This window comes from Silurus meridionalis, chromosome 18, assembly GCF_014805685.1.
Source record: "Silurus meridionalis isolate SWU-2019-XX chromosome 18, ASM1480568v1, whole genome shotgun sequence".
Taxonomy (NCBI): Eukaryota; Metazoa; Chordata; class Actinopteri; order Siluriformes; family Siluridae; genus Silurus; species Silurus meridionalis.
In genome coordinates, this window is record NC_060901.1 from 27129344 (window position 1) to 27149139 (window position 19796).

A 19796-nucleotide genomic window follows, 5' to 3' on the forward strand; every position below is an offset into this window, starting at 1 on the left:
TTTCTTATTTTAGTGTTGGATTTTTATTAACCTCCTCAACACTTCCAGAATCAGTTAAAATATAAACCCTTATTATTAATACCTTATTTTATTTAAAACTACAACATGAATCATATTAAAAGGATACCAACTGTTACAATTACCAATTAACACCACACATTCCAGTGGATACAAAGGAAGACTGACAGGCCACGGGTGCAGGCCCACTTTAACCCCAAAAAGGTTCACCCAAAATGGTGCCTGTAAAGGAAAACACACACACGCACGCGCACACCCACACACACGCACGCAAAGTGCCACACACCGTAAATTCATAAGATTCACACAGCATGCAGTGTAAACCGTAGCACAGATTCCACCATCAAAGGACCAACACCCACAATCCAACCAGTGCTCCCAGATGATCCACTGGAAAGGAACAGATGCACAAAATCAGTTGGTTATCATACCATAAAATATCTGCAAACAATGCCCCTATAGTCTTTTTAACAATCAGCTAAACACGGCATCCATACAACATGATGGGTGCCTTAAATAAAGAAAACCAAACAAACATTAAATCACAAAACCCAGAAATAAAGGGTAAAGAAGGACAGCAGTGACCAAATGCAGTTCCTAAAAAAAACAAAATAAAACATTAGAACTGCATAATCACATCATAACTAAAAAAAAAACACACGTTTAGCATTATTTATTAAAAGAAACCCTACGAACCCCTCCGTTTAACCAGGCCTGCACAACAATACCACACTCAAATGGCAAACAAACAGCACATCCACAGTCCAGCCGCCAAAGAGCAGATCTGATCACCCTCTTACTAAATGCACAACACTTGCACATGAAGGATAAACGCAGCCTGATTAGAGAAGAAATCTGACGATGAAACAAACAGACAATCAAGCAGCAACCATTCCTCACAGCTGCTCAGACACTTTATAAGAGTACGGAATCCGAAGCGTTTGTTCATTCGCTCACGCTAATCGGGACACTTCCTCTTAAAAGGGGCAATGCACTCACTGGGGCCTACCTCTTAAAGGGGCTACGCTTTTCTTTATGCTTTTAAAACAAAAGTACATTTTAAAATAAAAGGCCCCATAAAGGACTTAACTACACAGGAAACAGGTGAGATTACTGTCAGGAACATGGGGGTAACAGAGCAGATTTTTCAGCAGTGAGCGCATGAATAATAATATAATTGATTGTGTGTGGGGTTGGGATGGGTGATGTATGGTCAGGATCATCCAGGTTGCAAACCCTTTGTCTATGTCGGTGGCCATCTTGGTGCTTACTCTTCCAGGTAATTGCAAGCACCAATTTGACCACCGACATAGACGAAGGGCTTGCAACCTGGATGATCCTGACCATACATCACCCATCCCTAACCCCCACACAAGGCCATTTCTAAAACGGCCCTGTTTTGCCTGCCATCTGGAGTATATGAGGTGACAGACAGAAGAGGTAGGGCCTCACATCCTGACCTTGGTCTGTAAGGGACAGATACTGGACAGGCTTGGACTCCCTTAAGATAGGGTACGAAGAAGGTCGGGTGGCAGAGGAGGACTCTGAGGGGCTTGACGCAGACAGCCACAGGGGAGAGCATCTTGCAGGTCGGGAAAGGTCTGATGAAACACAAGGCAAGCCTCCTGCAAACAGCCTGTGAGTGGGACGTGGGACAGCTATGAGGCTGGGCAGCCTCCTCGGCGAGTAAACTGGTGGGATTACTGTCTGGAACACATAACAGAGTAACAGAGCAGATCATCTGGCTATAAGCACATGCAAGCGGCATCCTTGAATACCAGGTGGGCAGAATCATGGCAATTTACATTTACATTTACATTTGCGGCATTTAGCAGACACCCTTATCCAGAGCGACGTACAAAAGTGCTTTGAGTCTCTAGTAATGAATAAATCTACACTGGTACACTAGATTACAAACTTAATATAAATATAACCCTTGAATTCTACAAACTTGGAAAGTGCTAATTTAAATATTTCAGGAGGAGGTAGGTCTTCAGTCGTCGCTTAAAGATAGTCAGGGAGTCTGCTGTACGGACATCTAGGGGAAGTTTATTCCACCAGCTCGGTGCCAGAACAGAAAGGAGCCTTGAAGTGTACTTACCTCTCATTCTGAGAGAAGGTGGTACCAGTCAAGCAGTCCTGAAGGATCTCAGACAGCGTGGTGCAGTGCGAGATGTGATGAGGTCTTGACCTCCATCCAAGATGGCGGTGCGGCAGTAGCTCGCAGCGGCCTCTCCGGATACAAAAATGGTGCTTTCACCATATTTAGCACGACCCTCCACAATACATGGACACCAGAGTCAGCTGTGTTCATGTGTACGACCACCAGACACTGCTACGGTACAGGCATCATGCAACCAACAATCTGCATGATGATCTTATTAACAACCTTTGCGACCTCGGCTTGCTGCGACCTCGGCCACAAAGACCAGGCCCCCAGACCTCGGTGTTACCTGATGCCGGTGGCCGGGAGAGGAGACGCCAGCGCTGTTCGAGGAAGCGGAAGCGCGGCAAGCGGGCGGGTGTCCGTGCTAGGCTAAATGCTAACCCTAGCCAGCCGGCTATCCTGTCCATTTTTCTTTCCAACGTCTGCTCCCTGGATAATAAACTGGACTACATCCGACTCCAGCGAACCACACAGCGAGAGTTTAGAGACTGTTGCGTCTTTGTTTTCACGGAGACGTGGCTCAGCGACAGAGTTCCGGAAGCCGGGCTAACCGTGTTTCAAGCCGACAGAAACGCAGCTCTGTGCGGTAAGACTTGCGGTGGTGGCGTGTGTGTTTATATCAAAAAGGAATGGTGTAAGAACTCTGTGCTTGTTTCATGCTACTGCTGAAAGGGTGAAAACCTGGCCAGAAGGAGCCACTTCTGCTCTTCAGGACTGTTTTGAGTGCACTGACTGGGACATGTTTAGAGAGGCTGCAACCTACGGCGATTCCATCAACTTAGGGGAGTACACTTCATCAGTGACCAGCTACATCAGCAAGTGCGTTGATGATGTGACTATCCCCAAGACCATCACTACACGCTCCAACCGGAAACCGTGGATGACTGCAAATGTGCGTGCGCTGCTGAAACAAAGAGACTCTGCCTTCAGATCAGGGGACAAGACGGCCTTAAAAACAGCAAGGGCCAAACTGTCTCGTGCCATCAGAGAGGCGAAGCGCGCACACGCAAAAAAATCCACAACCACTTCCAGGACAGTGGAGACACCCAGCGCATGTGGCAGGGCATCCAGGCGATCACGAATTACAAGACCACATCACCTGCTTGTGACCGTGACCCCTCCCTCCCAGATGTGCTGAACGACTTCTACGCACGGTTCGAGGTGCAGAACAACGTGGTGGCGAGGAAGACCATCCCTCCTCCCACTGACCAGGTGCTCTGTCTAACCACAGCTGAAGTGAGGAAAACTCTATGCAGAGTTAACCCACGGAAGTCTGCTGGACCAGACAACATTCCTGGCAGAGTGCTCAGGGAATGTGCAGAACAGCTAGCAGATGTCTTCACTGACATCTTCAACATTTTTCTACGCAGCAACGTTGTTCCCACGTGCCTCAAGACAACGACCATTGTTCCCGTGCAGAAGAAGTCTTCTGTCTCCTGCCTCAATGACTATCGTCCCGTCGCGCTCACACCCATCGTGATGAAGTGCTTCGAGAGGCTCGTCATGAGGCACATTAAGATACAGCTTCCACCCTCCTTGGACCCCATGCAAGCACTGGGGCCCCACACGGCTGTGTGCTCAGCCCACTGCTGTTCACTCTGCTGACTCACGACTGTGTAGCAATGCACAGCTCGAACCACATCTTCAAGTTCGCTGATGACACGACCGTGGTGGGTCTAATCAGCAAGAACGACGAGTCAGCATACAGAGAGGAGGTGCAACGGGTTAACTGCCTGGTGTGGAGCAAACAACCTGTCTCTGAACGTGGACAAAACGAAAGAGATGGTTGTGGACTTCAGAAGAGCACAGAGCGACCAATCTCCACTGATAGTTGATGGATCCTCAGTGGAGATCGTCAAGAGCACCAAATTCCTTGGTGTTCATCTGGCAGACAACCTCACCTGGTCACTCAACACCAGCTCAATCACCAAGAAAGCCCAGCAACGTCTCTACTTTCTGAGAAGGCTGAGGAAAACCCACCTCCCTCCCCCCATCCTGTCCATGTTCTGCAGAGGGACCATTGAGAGCATCCTGAGCAGCTGCATCACTGCCTGGTTTGGGAACTGCACCGTCTCGGACCGCAAGTCCCTACAGAGGATAGTGAGGACAGCTGAGAAGATCATCGGAATCTCTCTCCCCTCTATCATGGACATTTACACTACACGCTGCATCCGCAAAACACACAGCATTGTGGACAATCACACACACCCCTCACACACACTTTTTACACTCCTACCATCAGGAAAACGGTTCCGAAGCATTCGGGCCGCCACAATAAGACTATGCAACAGTTTCTTTCCACAAGCCATCAGGCTACTTAACACACAGAAATGAACGGAACTCTCACACACACACACACACTCAAATGTATGTAACGAACTGTAAAATTTTTCCTGGACTTAACACTTAACACACACTCATCACTCATCTCAATCCATTCCACCACCATTCATTTATTTATTATTCTCAACTGTACCATACTCTTAACTGCTGTTTTTTGCATATTTATCATTATCATTGTATTATACTGTTTACATGCTGTTTTTTTGCACCTTCGACTGCTGCTGTATTTTTGCACTACATTGTACTGTTTATACTCACTTCTGGGATATAGTTTTTATTTTGTATAGTTTTTACAGTCTTCTTGTACAGTACCGTATAATCAAGTATACAGTAGGTTTACTGGTCGGCGCTATATTGGGTTTTGTGTCTTGTCTTGTGTCGTCTGTCTGCACTGTCTGTCTGCACTGTTTGCACTAGGTTGCACTCGATGCACTTTATGTAACTTGTGTTGTAGCTCTATGTTGTTTTGTTTGTTGTTGTTTAGTGTAGCACCAGGGTTCTGGAGAAACTTTGTCTCGTTTTTACTGTGTACTGTGTACCACTGTGTATAGTAGAAATTACAATAAAAGCCTCTTGACTTGACTTGACTTGAGGTAAGACGGTGCTGGTCCATTTTTGGCCTTGTAGGCAAGCATCAGTGTTTTGAATCTGATATGTGCAGCTACTGGAAGCCAGTGAAGGAGCAGCAGTGGGTGGTGTGGGAGAACTTGGGCTGATTGAAATGACAAGAGACTGAACAAGCATGAATGAGCAACATTAGCGACATGTAGGAAGAAGGACAGTTGATTGTCCATAGTTAGCCCAAAGTTACGAGCAGTGGCTGAAGGGGAGAGCAGAGAGTCATGAAGTGTTATTTGGAGATCTTGACCTGGAGATGAATCACCTGGGATGACCAGCAGTTCTGTTTTCCTGGGGTTGAGTTTTAGTTGGTGAGCACTTATCCATGAAGATATGTCTGTCAAGCATGATGATATCCGAGTGGAAGCTGTGGTATCTGATGGAGGGAAAGAAAAGATTAGGTGAGTGTCATCTGCATAGCAGTGATAAGAAAACCCATTTGAGGATATGACTTTACCAATGGAGTGGGTATAGAGGGAGAAAAGGAGGGTATGAAGTACCGAGCCTTGTGGGACACCAGTGGTGAGTCTGCACAGTGGATCCCCTCTATGTTACCTGGTATGAGCGACCTTCCAGGTAGGATGCAAACCATTCCCATGCTGTTCCGCAGATACGGAGGCAATTATCTGAAAGAGTGAGTTCCAAGAAAACCGCCAACCTGGAAAAGTCGCTTGCGACCTGGAAGGGCCTGACAACGAGATATCAAAAGCCATAAATGGACCATACCATGATAAAAAGGATATAGTGTGAGGCCCTCACTTGTCCCAGATTTCACTTTGGTAGCGAAGCCCACAGCCCACAGTCTATGAGAAGTGGCCCCACAGCCCACAGTCTATGAGAAGTGGCCCCACAGCCCACAGTCTATGAGAAGTGGCCCCACATTTGTAGCAAAGGGGCATGTTTGCTGGGAAGATTCATGAATAAAATAGGCATGGGGATGTGGTATCTTAGTGGTTAAGATATTAAACTTTAGATCCAAAGGTCATGAGCTCAAATCCCAGCCACACCAAGCTGCCACTTGTGGACTGCTGAGCAAGGCCCTTAGCCCCATACCTGTTCAGGTGCATACATTATATACCAATAAGCTCTGGATAAGGTTGTTTGCCAAACATTGAAAATGTAAATGTATATATTTTAAGTATTGAAAACCTGGGTGCCACTATACCCAAGATATAAGCATTACAACAAAACTTTATTTTGCTTGTCCATAGAAAATCCATGCAGGACCACTGGTTTAGCCATATCTGTGATTTTTCCCTTTTGGGCCGCAAGAGAGTTTTCTGTGGGCCAATAAATCAATAACAAGTTCAAAGGAATCTTCTATTAAATCTTCCTTTAAATCTTCTTTTACTCTACATCTGTAGAGATGACTTTCATATAGAAATGGAAGAAAATTTTTCTTGATTCTGTGTTTTGTGTTTGATGCAGTTAAAAAGTGAATTTGACAGATGGTAGACAGTTATTAAGAAGAACAAACCTTGAGATTTGTAGATTTACAATGATATGGTGTGTGTCTTATTCTTTTTTTTTCAAAGTAGATGACATAAGTATTATTTTGTCACTCACAACAAGGGGTGTGTTCAATTTTATACTATAAAAGCACCGAGCTGTTTGATTCTTTGGTAATTTATTGGTGACCTTTTACAGTTAATGGTTAACAATATAAAGTGTTTCTTTAAAGTATTTCAACATCAATTAAATTGCTGTGTTCATGAACATGATGGAGTTGAATCTCTCGGATCACTGTGAGCATTTCTCCTGTCCAGAGAGATCTGTATCTCCTGCAGTTTATATCTTACTGTACGTGTGTTCAGCTGCTGTGGTTCTTCTAACATGGTGTGTAAATCTGCTCATTATCATCTCTGTTCTTCACTTCAAGCAGCTTTACACACCATCTAACATCCTCGTGCTCTCACTGGCCGTGTCAGATTTCTTCATCCTCCTTTAGTGATGCTTCCAATGTTAAACTGGATTATTGAGTCCTGCTGGATTTTTGACCAAGTTTTCTGCATCAGCTATTTTTTAATTAGTGGTTTCATCACGAACTGTTCCGTCTACAATATCGCTCTGATCTCAGTGGATCGCTATTTGGCGCTCTCGCACCCCTTTCTCTACACAAACACCATCTCCACAAGGACTATGATCATTGTAGTGTCTTTTAACTGGTGCATGAGTCTGATGTATTGCACAATGTTCTTTTACTTTAATGGACAATTCAATTATTATATAACGTGTCCTGGAGAGTGTATTTCCTTTATAAATGAGGTTTGTTTTATAATTGATTTTGTTACAACATTTATATTTCCAGTTTCTGTCATAATCATATTGTACAGTCTGGTTTTTCTGATCGCTAAGAAACACGCCACTGCTATCAGAGAGCTTAATAATCACACACGACCTCAAACACAGAAAATCACCTCCCACTCCATGAAATCTGAGAGAAAAGCAGCCAAAGTCCTCTGCATTTTAGTGGCCGTGTTTCTGGCGTGTTTACTTCCATGTTACATTTACAGTTTATTAGACGGTGTTATTGAACTACAGGTGGAAACTGGTAATAATTTATTTATTGTGTTGTGTCTTAATTCCACCATTAATCCATTTATTTACGCCCTGTTTTATCCGTGGTTTAGGAGGTGCTTTAAAATAATTATAACTCTGCAAATATTCCAAACAGACTCTGCATTAATCAATGTGATGTCATAAACAGATGTTTTTCACTCTTTCACCTGATATTTCTAAATTTAGATATTTATTATCAAGCCATCAATAAAACACATATTGTATTGAAACATATCATTTAAGGGAAAAAACTTATTCTTATTTTATATTTTACAGTATAAGAAACATTCTATAGCTAAAGATTGAGATTTAAATAATATATTTATACAGATTCACATCATCAGTAATGTCAGTCACATTCTTACCAATGAGTCCAAATGTTTTTTTATTATTTGATTTAAAAAAAAATGTACACCATTAAATTTATTGAAAGTTTAATGTTAAAATCTTTCTTTTTAATCATATGCAAAAAAATATTATAATATATAGAAAATATATTCAAGTTAATAGAACGTAAACATTTCATATTTTATCTTAAATGTGTACAGTATGAACAAATGAGCATGTAGTACTTGTATCTCAAGAATCTCACCGTCAAAAATATCTTTGACTTTGTCTTTAGGACCATGTGTGTTCTTCCAAATGGCACCTGAGGTTTAATAAATTTGATGTGTGGGTTTGGTTTTTGACCATTAGAAAAACATTGTGCAGTTGTGTTTGTATGATAAATAAATTTCACATAATTATAAATTATGACTGCAGAGAGGCTACAAGGGTACTTTCTGATTAAATGATTCGATAAAACAAATAGATAGCTCCTTACTAACCATCAATCAATTATAGGGATGAGTGTCAGAGCCGAGCACTAGGACCCAAAACCAGGAAGCAGACTGAAATATAATAAAGAAGAAAACGGGCAGAAAAAAAAACACAGATTGTATGAAAACATAAAAGCCGAGTACTAAGACCCGAAGTCAGGACACAGACTTCTTCTTCTTCTTCTCCTACTTCTTCTTCTTTCAGCTGCTGCCATTAGGGGTCGCCACAGCGGATCATCCGTCTCCATACCACCCTGTCCTCTACATCTGCCTCTTTCACACCAACTACCTGCATGTCTTCCCTCACCACATCCATGAACCTCCTCCTTGGCCTTCCTCATTTCCTCCTTCCTGGTGGCTCCTTCCTCAGAATTCTTCTACCAATATAACTCATGTCCCTTCTCTGCACACGGTCCAAACCATCTCAATCTCGCCTCCCTCACCTTGTCACCAAAACATCCTACATGGGCTGTCCCTCTAAGAAACTTATTTCGAATCCTGTCCATCTTCGTCAGTCTCAACGAAAATGAAGACGCAGACTGAAATATAATAAAATAAAACAGGCAGAAAAAAACACAGACAGTCTAAAAACTGAAAAGCACCGGCAACAGGAAAGGCAGGTTGAAAAACCAAGAAACAGTCCAGTGTCTAAACACCAACAAACTGAAATAATAAGTGGCAGACAAAATCATATCCAAAACAGTACCAACAGTCAGGCACAGCAACAAAGCAAGTTGGGGCAGACAAAAGCACAATAAAAAAAAAAACAGTCCTGGTTCGAAACACTGTCTGAAACTCAGTCCAGTAATCCAAGCACAAAGTACAGAGCAATGCAGGAAATAACATACACAGAGTTTGAAAAACAGTTCCACAACATATACCAGTAACCACAGCGAGGCAGGAGTTACAAAAAAAGTCCTGGGTAGCAATTCTGGCAGAGGAATGTGGGGCTGGGCAGAAAATTGTGAGTGTCAACTGGCAGAGTAGGCCACCAGTAAACCAGGCAGGAAACAGGTAAGATTACTGTCAGGAACATGGGGGTAACAGAGAGCAGATTATCCAGCAGTGAGCGTGTGCCTGCGGCATTCTTAAATGGCCGAAAGCACGGGAAATTGCAATAAACTGGAACAGTAAGCACAAGATGGCCACCGAAATAGACGAAGGGCTTGCAACCTGGATGATCCTGACCATACATCACCCATCTCAACCCCCCCACACAAGGCCATTTCTGGACGGCCCTGTTTTGTCTGCCATCTGGAGGGTATGAGGTGACAGACAGTAGAGGTAGGGCCTCACATCCTGACCTGGGTTGGTGGAGGAAAGTCTGTAAGGGGAAGATACTGGACAGGCTTCGACTCTATTGAGATAGGGCACGACAAGGTTGGGTGGCAGAGAAGGATTCTCAGGGGATTGAGGCAGACTGCCACAAGGTAGAGCATCTTGCAGGTCGGTAAAGGTCTGATAAAACACAAGGCAAGCCTCCTGCAAAAAGCCTGCAAGAGCAGGTGCCTAGTGGGCACCCAGATTGTCCGGCCAATGTGACATTAAGGAGCGGAGATCAGAGGTGGTGCAACGTTTTCTGCGGAAATCTGAGGCGTGGGCGGAGCGATGCCCTTTGTGGAAGTCTGGGGTAGAACGACATCATTAACAGAGCTACAGCAGCGACGTTTGGGGGCAGATTGACAGCAGAGAAGCTCAGGGGTGGAAAAATGGCAGCAAAGCTCGGCAAAGACCAACGTCAACAGCAGGGCTCAGGAGTGGAGCGCCATTGTGAGTGGGACTTGGGAGCGCTATGAGGCTAGGCAGCCCCCTCGGCGAGTAAATTGGTGGGATTACTGTCTGGAACATGGGGTAACAGAGCAGATCATCTGGCAATAAGCACATGTGAGTGGTATCCTTGAATACCTGGTGGGCTGAATCACGGCAATGATCTGAAAGAGTGAGTGCCAAAAAAAACACCAACCTGGAAAAGGCGTTTGCGACCCGGAAGGGCCTGACCACGAGATATCAAAAAACATGAAGAACCACACCATGCTAAAAAAGGATATAGTGTGGGGCCCTCACTTGTCCCACATTTCACTTTGGTAGCGAAGCCCAAAACCCACAGGCTGTGAAAAGTGGCCCCACATTTGTAGCAAATGGGCATGTTTCATGAATAAAATAGGCATGGGGATGTGGTATCTTAGTGGTTAAGATATTAAACTTTGGATCCAAAGGTCATAAGCTCAAATCCCAGCCATGCCAAGCTGCCACTTGTGGGCTGCTTTGCAAGGCCCTTAGCCCCATAACTGCTCAGTTGCATAAATTATATACAAATAAGCTCTGAATAAGGTTTTTTGCCGAACATTGAAAATGTAAATGAATTCAGAATTACATCGGCATTAAGCTGGTTTAAATCCTACCTGTCCGATCGTTACCATTTCGTAGATTTAAATAGAGAGCTATCCAGGCTAATGCAAGTAAAATATGGCGTGCCCCAAGGTTTAGTTCTAGGACCCCTGCTCTTCACAATATACATGCGTCCCTTAGGAAATATTATTAGAAGGCATGGAATTAGCTTCCATGGTTATGCTGATTATACTCAGCTATATATCTCATCTAAACCTGGCGATATTGCTCAATTAACTCGAATAACTGAGTGTGTTTAGGAAATAAGAGATTGGATGACCCATAACTTTCTACTACTAAATTCTGATAAGACGGAGATTTTGCTCATCGGCCCAAAAACTAGTGTACAGAAGCTCCAGCATCTCAACCTGCATTTAGACGGATGTTCTGTAACTACTAGTTCAACGCTAAAAGACCTGGGAATTATTTTAGACAGCAACTTGTCTTTCAAATATCATATCAACCAAGTCACAAAAACAGCCTTCTTTCACCTTAGAAATATTTCTAAATTAAGAAAAATGTTATCTATATCTGATGCAGAGAAGCTCGTCCATGTGTTTAAGACCTCCAGAATAGACTATTGTAATGCATTACTAGGTGGATGTCCTGCATTATTAATAAACAAGCTTCAGTTAGTTCAGAATGCAGCAGCCAGAGTTTCTTCAAGGTCAAGAAAATATGATCACATAACCCCAATCTTATCGTTCCTACATTGGCATCCTGTTAAGTTTCGAATAGACTACAAACTATTACTTCTCACTCATAAAGCACTAAATGGTTTGGCTCCCATGTACCTCTCCAGTCTTTTAACACGCTACAATCCGTCACGCTCCCTGAGATCTCAAAACTCTGGACTTCTAGTAGTTCCTAGAATAGCAAAGTCCACTGAAGGCGGTAGAGCATTTTTACATTTAGCTCCTAAACTCTGGAATAGTCTTCCTGACAGTGTTCAGGGCTCAGACACACTCTCCCAGTTTAAGTGTAGATTAAAAACATATCTTTTTAGCAAAGCCTACACATAATACACGTCTCACATCATAACCTTGTGCTCCAGAACATCTGATCACATGCACATTATCAACTTGTGCTCTTAATATCATGAACAGCAGCTACGCTAATTCCTCTCCACTGCTTCTCTTTCTCTCCCCATCCCGAGACACCCTGAGGTTTGGCCAGCTCCAGTTACCTCCCACCTCGTGATGATTACGGAACTTTGAAGAAGTAGATGCCGAACTCGCAAACATCCCGAACCATCTAGAGACGTACCAGTGCCATTTGGATCCCGCTACATGTGTGGAGTTTGACATTGGACCTCGTGGAGTGTTTAAAGGCTCTGGCATGGATAAGCTGATGCTGGATCTGTGATGATCACAAATGCTGAGCTCATAAAACTCGGAGCTACTAACCATATAGACTGTATAAGACTGCAGAAAGAACATCACTTATAATCTTATACTCCAGTACTCATGTTAGTTCTCACTCTCCAGTGTTCTGTACTGTTGAAAGATTTATGATCAAACTCTTGATGTCACCCAAATGAGGATGGGTTCCCCTTTTGAGTCTGGTTCCTCTCAAGGTTTCTTCCTCATAACATCTAAGGGAGTTTTTCCTTGCCACAGTCGCCACGGCTGCTCATCAGGGATAAATACACACCATTCACCTTCACTGATGATTTGTGTAAAGCTGCTTTGAGACAATGTCTGTTGTGAAAAGCGCTATACAAATAAACTTTACTTGACTTGACTATATGCATACATTTTAACTATTGGAAACCTGGGTGCCACTATTCCCAAGATATAACCATTAGAATAAGACTTTATTTGGGCCTGTCCATAGAAAATCCATGTAGGACCACTGGTTTAGCCATATCTGTGATTTTTCCATTTGGGCCCTAAGAGCCAATAAATTAATAACAAATTCAAAGGAATCTTTTCTATGAAATCTTCCTTTAAATCTTCTTTTACTCTACATCTGTAGAGATGCCTTTCATATAGAAATGGAAGAAAATGTTACTTGATTCTGTGTTTTGTGTTTGATGCAGTTAAAATATGAATTTGGCAGATGCTAGACAGTTATTAAGAAGAACAAACCTTGAGATTTGTAGATTTACAATGATATGGTGTGTGTCTTATTCTTTTTTTTCAAAGTAGATGACATAAGTATTGTGCTGTCACTCAGAAAACGGGGTGTGTTCAATTTTATACTATAAAAGCACCGAGCTGTTTGATTCTTTGGTAATTTATTGGTGACCTTTTACAGTTAATGGTTAACAATATAAAGTGTTTCTTTAAAGTATTTCAACATCAATTAAATTGCTGTGTTCATGAACGTGACGGAGTTGAATCTCTCGGATCGCTGTGAGCATTTCTCCTGTCCAGAGAGATCTGTATCTCCTGCAGTTTATATCTTACTGTACGTGTGTTCAGCTGCTGTGGTTCTTCTAACAGCGTGTGGAAATCTGCTCGTCATCATCGCTGTTCTTCACTTCAAGCAGCTTCACACACCAACCAACATGCTTGTGCTCTCTCTGGCTGTCTCGGATTTCTTCATTGGCACTTTAGTGATGCTTCCAATGTTAATCTGGATTATTGAGTCCTGCTGGATTTTTGACCAAGTTTTCTGCATCAGCTATTATTTAATTAGTGGTTTCATCACGAACTGTTCCGTCTATAATATCACTCTGATCTCTGTGGATCGCTATTTGGCTCTCACCCTTTTCTACACAAACACCATCTCCACAAGGACTATGATCATTGTAGTGTCTTTTAACTGGTGCATGAGTCTGATGTATAGCACAATGTTCTTTTACTTTAATGGACAATTCAATGATTATATAACGTGTCCTGGAGAGTGTATTTCCCTTCTAAATGAGGTTTGTTTTATAATTGATCTTGTTGCATCATTTATATTTCCTTTTTCTGTCATAATCATATTGTACACTGGAGTTTTTCTGATCGCTAAAAAACACGCCACTGCTATCAGAGAGCTTAATAATCACACACGACCTCAAACACAGAAAATCACCTCCCACTCCATGAAATCTGAGAGAAAAGCAGCCAAAGTCCTCGGTATTTTAGTGGCCGTGTTTCTGGCGTGTTTACTTCCAGGTTACATTTACAGTTTATTAGGTGGTGTTTTTGAAATACAGGAGGAAACTGTTCATAAATTATATATTTTGTTGTGTCTTAATTCCACCATTAATCCATTTATTTACGCCCTGTTTTATCCGTGGTTTAGGAGGTGCTTTAAAATAATTATAACTCTGCAAATATTCCAAACAGACTCTGCATTAATCAATGTGATGTCATAAACAGATGTTTTTCACTCTTTCACCTGATATTTCTGAATTTAGATATTTATTATCAAGCCATCAATAAAACACATATTGTATTAAAACATATCATTTAAGGCAAAAAGCTTATTCTTATTTTATATTTTACAGTATAAGAAACATTCTATAGCTAAAGATTAAGAATTAAATAATATATTTATACAGATTCACATCATAAGTAATGTCAGTCACATTCTCACCAATGAGTCCAAATGTTTTTTGTATTTGATGTTAAAAAAATGTACATCATTATTTTCATTGAAAGTTTATTGTTCAGCTCTTTTTTCAATCATATGCAATAAAAATATTATAATATATAGAAAATATATTCAAGGTTATAGAACGTAAACATTTCATATTACATCTTAAATGTGTACAGTATGAACACATTTAAGATGTGTTCATACTGTACACATTATGAACAAATGAGCATATAGTACTTGTATCTCAAGAATCTCACAGTCAAAAATATCTTTGACTTTGTCTTTAGGACCATGTGTGGTCTTCCAAATGGCACCTGAGGTTTGATAAATTTGATGTGTGGGTGTGGTTTTTGACCATTAGAAAAACATTGTGCAGTTGTGTTTGTATGATGTATGAATTTCACATAATTATAAATTATGACTGCAGAGTGGCTACAAGGGTACTTGCTGATTAAATGATTAGATAAAACAAATAGATAGCTCCTTACTAACTCAGCAATCAATTATAGGGATGAGTTTCAGAGCCGAGCACTAGGACCCAAAACCAGGACGCAGACTGAAATATAATAAAGAAGAAAACGGGCAGAAAGAAACACAGACTGTCTGAAAACATAATAGCACTAGCAACAGGAAAGGCAGTTTGAAAAACCACTAAACAGTCCAGGGTCTAAACACCAACAAACTGAAATAATAAGTGGCAGACAGAATCATATCCAAAACAGTACCAAAAGTCAGGCACAGCAACAAAGCAAGATGGGGCAGGCAAAAGCACAATCCAAAAAAAAACAGTCTTTGTTCCAAACTTTGTCAGACTAAATCACAGAGGGCAGAGCAAAACACAGTCTAAAACTCAGTCCAGTATTCCAAGCACAGAGTACAGAGCAATGCAGGAAATAACATGAAAAACAGTTCCACAACATATACCAGTAACCACAGCGAGACAGGAGTTACACAAAAAGTCCTGTGTCGCAATTCTGGCAGAGGAATGTTGGGCTGGGCAGAAAATTGGGAGTGGGAACTGGCAGAGTAGGCCACCAGTAAACCATGCAGAAAAAAGTGAGATTACTGTCAGGAACATGGGGGTAACAGAGCAGATTAATGGCCGGTGGGACTGGAAATTGCAATAAACTGGAAGAATAAGCACCAAGATGGCCACCAACATAGATGAAGAGCTTGGAACCTGGATGATACTGACCATACATCACCCATCCCAACCCCCCCCACACAAGGCCATTTCTGGACGGCCCTGTTTTGTCTGCCATCTGGAGTGTTTTATTTGGACTCATTGGTGAGAATGTGACTGACATTAGTGACATTTTTTTTATTTGATGTTAACATAAATGTATACTATTATATTCATTGAAAGTTGACTGTTGAAGTTGAAGTCTGGATGCAGACTAAAATATAAATCTTGGCACTTTAGAGATGCTTCCAATGTTAATCTGGATTATTGAGTCCCGCTGGATTTTTGACCAAGTTTTCTGCATCAGCTATTTTTTAATTACTGGTTTCATCACAAACTGTTCCGTCTATAATATCACTCTGATCTCAGTGGATCGCTATTTGGCGCTCTCGCACCCCTTTCTCTACACAAACACCATCTCCACAAGGACTATGATCATTGTAGTGTCTTTTAACTGGTTCATGAGTCTGATGTATAGCACAATGGTCTTTTTCCACCAATAATTCCACCAATAATCCATTTATTTACGCCCTGTTTTATCCGTGGTTTAGGAGGTGCTTTAAAATAATTATAACTCGGCAAATTTTCCAAACAGACTCTTCATTAATCAATGTGATGTAATAAATAGATGTTTTTCACTCTTTCACCTGATATTTCTGAATTTAGATATTTATTATCAATCCATCAATAAAACACATATTGTATTGAAACATATCATTTAAGGGAAAAAGCTTATTCTTATTTTATATTTTACAGTTTAGGAAACATTCTATAGCTAAAAATTAAGAATTAAATAATATATTTATACAGATTCACATCATAAGTAATGTCAGTCACATTCTCACCAATGAGTCCAAATTATTTTTTATTTTTTTTGACGTAAAAAAATGTACATCATTATTTTCATTGAAAGTTTACTGTTTAGATCTTTTTTTTTTATTATATGCAATAAATATATTATAGTATATAGAAAATATATTCAATTTAATAGAACATAAACATTTCATATTATATCTTAAATGTGTACAGTATGAACAAATGAGCATGTAGTACTTGTATCTCAAGAATATAACAGTCAAAAATATCTCTGACTTTGTCTTTAGGACCATGTGTGGTCTTCCAAATGGCACCTGAGGTTTAATAAATTTGATGTGTGGGTGTGGTTTTCGATCATTAGAACAACATTGTGCAGTTGTGTTTGTGTCAGGGATCCTCCTGCCACGCCTCCCTCCGAGCCTCTCTCTCAGCCTCTCCTGGCGCTAATTACTGGCACCTGTTCCTCATTTCCGTGCCCATATATAAGTTTCTGTTTCCACCTCACTCGCCGTCGGATCTACATGGTTACTCCAGTGATCTACCGAACTGCTGACTGCCAGCATTCCCCTCCGGTTCCTGCTCCCTGTTTCGATCGTACGGATTATAATCACTTTACGGATTGCACTTGCGTTACAGATCACCTGCCCTGTGAAATATATACCCGCTTTGTAGATTCTATCCGCTTTGTGGAATATACCCGCTTTCTGGATTTACAGAACACTATTGAACTCCTGTTTTGTTTCCGCACGTGAATAGACAGTGATTGAATTTCACATAATTATAAATTATGACTGCAGAGTGGCTACAAGGGTACTTGCTGATTAAATGATTAGATAAAACAAATAGATAGCTCCTTACTAACTCAGCAATCAATCACAGGAATGAGTTTCAGAGCCGAGCCCTAGGACCCGAAGTCAGGACACAGACTGAAATATAATAAAGAAGAAACAGGCAAAAAAAACACAGGCTGTCTGAAAAATTAAAAACACTGGCAACAGCAGAGGCAGGTTGAAAAACCACTAAACAGTCCAGGGTCTAAACACCAACAAACTGAAATAATAAGTGGCAGACAGAATCATATCCAAAACCGTACCAACAGTCAGGCACAGCAACAAAGCAAGTTGGGGCAGACGAAAGCACAATCCAAAAAGTAACTGTCTTGGTTCGAAACACTGTCAGACCAAATCACAGAGGGCAGAGCAAAACACAGTCTGAAACTCAGTCCAGTAATCCAAGTACAGAGTACAGAGCAATGCAGGAAATAACATACACAGAGTTCAAATAACAGTTCCACAACATATACCAGTAACCACAGCGAGGCAGGAGTTACAAAAAAAATTCCTGGGTCGCAATTTTGGCAGAGGAATGTGGGGCTGGGCAGAAAATTGTGAGTGGGAACTGGCAGAGTAGGCCACCAGCAAACCATGCAGGAAACAGGTGAGATTACTGTCAGGAGCATGGGGGTAACAGAGCAGATTATCCAGCAGTAAGTACGTGCCTTCGGCGTTCTTAAATGGCCTGTGGCACAGGAAATTTAAAAAAACTGGAAGAGTAAGCACCAAGACATGGCAAGGCCACCGACATAGATGAAGGGCTTGCAAACCTGGATGATCCTGACCATACATCACCCATCCCAACCCCCCACACAAGGCCATTTCTAAACAGCCCTGTTTTGCTTGCCATCAAGAGTGTATAAGGTGACAGACAGAAGAGGTAGGGCCTCACATCCTGACCGGGGTTGGTAGGGGAAAGTCTGTAAGGGGAGACACAGGGTAGCCACAGGGTAGAGCATCTTGCAGGTCGGGAAAGGTCTGATGAAACGCAAGGCAAGCCTCCGGCAAACAGCCTGCGAGAGCAGGTGTCTAGTGGGCACCCGGATTGTCTGGCCAATGTGACAGAAAGGAGCGGAGCACAGCAACACCTTCTGCGTTGAACTGAAGAGCGATGTCCTTTACAGAGATCTGACGCTGAGTGACGGCCTCTGCAAAGTTATGAGTTAGAGCGATGACCTTTGTGAAAGTCTGAGGTAGAAAGACATCATGAGCAGAGCTACAGCAGCGAAGCTTGGGGGCAGATTGACAGCAGAGAAGCTCAGAGGTGTAGCGATGTCATCAAAGCTTGGCGAAGGGCAACGTCAACAGCAGGGCTTGGGAGTGGAGCACTATTGTGAGTGGGACTTGGGAGAGCTATGAGGCTGGGCAGCCCCCTCGGCGAGTAAACTGGTTGGATTACTGTCAGGAACTTGGGGTAACAGAGAGAATCATCTGGCTATAAGCACATGCGAGCGTTCAAGATCCTTGAATACCTGGTGGGCAGAATCATGGCAATGATCTGAAAGAGTGAGTGCCAAGAAAACCACCAACATGGAAAAGGGGCTTGCGACTCGGAAGGGTCTGACCACGAGATATCAAAAGACATAAATGGACCATACCATGCTAAAAAGGATATAGTGTGGGGCCCTCACTTGTCCCACATTTCACTTTGGTAGTGAAGCCCACAACCCACAGTCTATGAGAAGTGGCCCCACATTTCTAGAAAAGGGGCATGTTTCATGAATAAAATAGGCATGGGGATGTGGTATCTTAGTGGTTAAGATATTAAACTTTGGATCCCAGGTCATGAGCTCAAGTCCCAGCCACACCAAGCTGCCACTTGTGGGCTGCTGAGCAAAGCCCTTAGCCCCATACCTGCTCAGGTGCATACATTTTATACAAATAATTTATACAAAAAAATTATACAAACAAATTTATATAAATTGGCCAATAAATAAATAAGAAGTTTAAATTTATCTTTTCTATGAAATCTTCCTTTAAATCTTCTTTTACTCTACATCTGTAGAGATGCCTTTCATATAGAAATGGAAGAAAATGTTACGTGATTCTGTGTTTTGTGTTTGATGCAGTTAAAAAATGAATTTGACAGATGCTAGACAGTTATTAAGAAGAACAAACCTTGAGATTTGTAGATTTACAACGATATGGTGTGTGTCTTATTCTTTTTTTTAAAGTAGAAGATATAAGTATTGTGCTGTCACTTAAAATAAGGGGTGTGTTCAATTTAATACTATAAAAGCACCGAGCTGTTTGATTCTTTGGTCATTTATTGGTGACTTTTTACAGTTAATGGTTAACAATATAAAGTGTTTCTTTAAAGTATTTCAATATCAATTAAATTGCTGTGTTCATGAATGTGACGGAGTTGAATCTCTCGGATCGCTGTGAGCATTTCTCCTGTCCAGAGAGATCTGTATCTCCTGCAGTTTATATCTTACTGTACGTGTGTTCAGCTGCTGTGGTTCTTCTAACAGTGTGTGGAAATCTGCTCATCATCATCGCTGTTCTTCACTTCAAGC

At 41.8% G+C, this 19796-nt stretch overlaps 1 long non-coding RNA gene across 1 annotated transcript; it reads right to left on the reverse strand.

The window, feature by feature from the left end:
- LOC124401535 lies at positions 1–994 on the reverse strand. The gene is made up of 2 exons (XR_006928579.1): positions 715–994; positions 1–615 (listed from the first exon to the last, which is right to left on the reverse strand). It is a non-coding gene; the product is annotated as an uncharacterized LOC124401535 (long non-coding RNA).
- Between the last annotated feature and the right edge of the window lie 18802 nt (positions 995–19796).